Genomic DNA, 3,995 nt, shown 5'->3' on the forward strand with positions numbered 1-3,995 from the left:
CCGCCGCCTCCAGCCCCACCCACTCGAGAGCCAACCTATCGGGCACCGTGTCGTCATCCTTCCGCCTTCGACGAGCATTGGTCAGTGGACGCATCCGTCAGAGGTACTTGGCGCCCGCCTGCAAAACTCTCTCCTCTGATTGGTCAGAAGAGGAACACCCTTTGGCGAAAGTATTGGTTACCCCGTGGGATAAGACCCCCCTCTCACTCATTCTCCCACCCCTCCCCCGCACCTATATTTAAAAGGGCCGTTTCGAATTAAACGTGTGTTCCTGTGACTGCGATTCCAGCTGGCTGGCGCGCGGGAAAGGCACCGGGGGCGGGGCGGCACCGCTACTGGGGAGCGAGGTCATAGGACCGGAGCCCAGCCTTTACCGGAGGCGTCGAAGGTTATGGGGCCCCCCTCACCCAAGGCTGTTTTACCGCGAAAGCCCCACGCTGCCCAGAGCACGTGGAGCCAGCCCCGGGGGACCTGAGCTGATCGCCCGCATGGGATTTGAGCGTGTTGTGCCAGGGAACGTGTAGTACTACTAGCAGCGCCTGCCCCGCCTTATCAGCTGGGACAGACATCCCGGAGCCGGCCTGGCAGCTAGGCCTGTATTCCCCTCAGTGATAATACGAGGGAGGGGTAAAATTATGCGCACTTGTGCCCTATTCCCTCCTTTAAAAAAAAAAAGCTAAAGCTAAATCCTAGATTGGCCCTCTGCTAGTTTTTCCACAGGAACCCCCCTGGGTTGTTTTAGACCTTTACCCACTGTCTAAAATACAGTTGTCCTGATTACTCTAGACAAAAAGTGTTAAGTTTTCTAAGTATATCAAAAGTAGGAAGCCTGCCAAACAATCAGTAGGGCTACTGAACAATCAAGGCACTAAAGTAGTACTCAAGGAAGATAATGAAATTGTGGGAAAGTTTAATTATTTCCTTTGGTCTTCACTGCAGAGGACCTAAGGGAGACTCCTATACCTGTCATTCTTTTTCAGTGACAAAGGTGAGGAACTGTCCCAGATTGAGGCATCAATGGAGGTGGTTTTAGAACAGACTGAAATTAAATAATAAATCACCAGGACCAGATTGCCTCTGAAGCATCTTCCACTGGCCATTATCAGAAGACACTGGGATAGATGGACAATTAGTCTGACCCAATATGGCCATTCTTATGAATCCACCATGGTCGGTGGTAGTTTGTTCCCATGGTTAAATTAACCTCATTGTTAAAAATGTGTGCTTACTTTCTGATTGGAATGCATCTGGTTTCAACTTCCAGCCATTAGTTCCTGTTATGCTCTTCTATATTAGATTAGAGCACTTTTAGAATGCTGTATTCTCTCCCCAGGAAGATATTTCTACACCAGTCAAACCATGCCACCCCTCAATCTTTTTTGATAAGCTTATCAGAATGAGGTGTCAGTCTCATTGTAAAGCATTTTCTCTAGCCCTCAAAAATCACTTGAGTCTTTCCAACATCCTTTTCTAAAATGCAGACACCAGAACTATACATGCTATTCTGGTATCAGGATCAATGCCATAAACAGAAAATTTTCCTACTCACTACTTCCATTTATACATGCAAGAATTATTTTAACCTTTTGGACACAAAAAGCAGTAAGGGCTTATGGTGAGTTACTTGTCCACTATAACTCAAATCCTTTTTAATCTCTGCTTTCAAAGATTCACTTCCCCCCTTCTATAGGTGTGGTCTGCATTCCTTGTTCCTAGGAATCCAATTTTGTATTTGGCAGTATTAAAATGTATTATTTGAATAGGTCCAGGTTACTTAGCAATCCAGATAACTTGGTATGACTGCCCCATCCTCAACATTGTTTATCACTGTCATCTGCAAATGTAGTGATTTTATATTTACTTCCAAATCATTGATGAAAGTGTTAGTGCATCAGGCCTATTACTGATCCTGCATAACCCCACTAAAAACAGACCCATTTGAGGATTTGCCCTTGACAACTGGTAGTGTAGTGCTGTTTTTTTAATCAGTGTGTCATCTGGTACTAAATAGGTATAAGAATCTCAGAACATATCTACCCTGATATAACGCGACCCAATATAACATGAATTTGGATAGAACACAGTAAAGCAGCGGCGGGGGGCGGGAGGGCACGACATGGCTGCACACTCTGGCGGATCAAAGCAAGTTTGATTAACGCGGTTTCACCTCTAACACAGGAAGATTGTTTGGCTCCCAAGGACAGTGTTATATCGGGGTAGAGGTATATATTGTATCTATGCAGTTATCACCTAAAATTGTCATTTCCTCACAGAATGAAACCAGGGTAGATGAGCTTTCCCTGTTCCCGCGCTCCAGCCAGGGAGTGGGGTTGGGGGCTTGCCCTGCTCCATGTGGCTCCCAGGAAGCAGCCAGCAAGACACCCCCTTCCCCCGGCTCCTACGTAATGCAGGTCTGTCGCATCTTACGTGCATTTAACATGCGCAAATTCAGCTTTACGCGGTCAGCAAAAACAAAACAAAAAGAAGAAAAATAATTTAAATACTGTTCCTGCATTGCTGGCGATTCCACCCACCATTACATTCAGTGTAATTTTGACTATACGCAGTTTTCGCTTTATGTGCTGACCGTGGAACGTAACCCCAGCGTAAGATAGACAGACCTGTACATGCAGGCGCAGCCACGCAGTTGTGTGCCGTGCCCCGCCTGCAGGCACTGCCCCCGCAGCTCCCATTGGCCATGGCTCCCAGCCAATGGGAGCTGCAGGAGTGGTGCCTGTGGATGTGGCAGCGTGCAGAACCACCTTGCCATGCCTCTCAGCCCGAGAGGGGACATGCTTCCGGAAGCTGCTTGCTAAGCGCCGCCCGGAGCCTGCACCTGAGCCCTCCCCCCCAGCGCCCCAATCCTCTGCCACAACCCTGATCCCCCTCCCACCCTCCAAACCCCTCAATCCCAGCCCAGAGCCCTCTCTTGTACCTCAAGTCCCTCACCTCCCCCCATGCCCCATCAGCCTGTCCCATCCCTGATCCCCCTTCCCACTCTCCGAACCCACTGGTCCCAGCCTGGAGCACTTTCCTGCACCCCCAGCCAAGCCCCCTCCAGCATCCCAAACCCCACATCCCAGAGCCCTCACACCCCATGCCCCAACCCAGAGCCCCCTCCCACACCCTGAACTCATTTGTGGTCCCAGCCGAGAGCCTGTACCCCCAGCCGGAGCTCTCACCCCTACCCCCAATTTCGTGAGCATTTATGGCCCGCCATACAATTTCCATACCCCAATGTGGCCCTCAGGCCAAAAAGTTTGCCCACCCCTGAACTAGTGGGATGGTGACAGGAAGGAAGAAAGGATAGTTTAGAACAGTGGAGAGATGATTATAAAGCAGTAGGCTCAAGTTACTTACAGACTCATGGGTAAGTACACCTCTACCTCGATAGAACACTGTCCTCGGGAGCCAAAAAAATCTTCCTGCGTTATAGGTGAAACCGCGTTATATTGAACTTGTTTTGATCCGCCGGAGTGCGCAGCCCCACCTCCCCCAGAGCGCTGCTTTACCACCTTATATCAGAATTCGTGTTATATCGGGTCGCATTATATTGGGGTAGAGATGTACTGCAAGTCTTCCCTTTAACAGATGCCCTATTATGGAGCTGAGGCTTAGAATAACATTTCTCTCAGTTTGAACTTCCTTGCAGGGTGGATAGGATGGCAAATGACAGCTTGTTTCAAAGTCATGACTGCTTCAATTACAGGATTTTTCATAGATAATCTTCTTGAACAAAGGAGATCACTTTAGGTTTCTTTCTGAAGTGTGTAAAATCAGACTAACTGTAGAGCCTAACAGCAACCTGTGCAAGTGAAATGAATATTAAAGAAATAGAATGAATTAAAGAATGCTGTATGTTCCTTTAAGTAGAAATGAGAAATGCTACAATCCAGGTGTCAGGAAAGCAGACATTAACTGTTAATCAGTTGCTCCACTTAAGGGCGATTGGTGAAGCATTAGCCTTAGATCGATAAGAGTTAATAAGGAAGCAG

This window comes from Malaclemys terrapin, chromosome 4 (assembly GCF_027887155.1).
Source record: "Malaclemys terrapin pileata isolate rMalTer1 chromosome 4, rMalTer1.hap1, whole genome shotgun sequence".
In the NCBI taxonomy this organism is placed as follows: domain Eukaryota; kingdom Metazoa; phylum Chordata; order Testudines; family Emydidae; genus Malaclemys; species Malaclemys terrapin.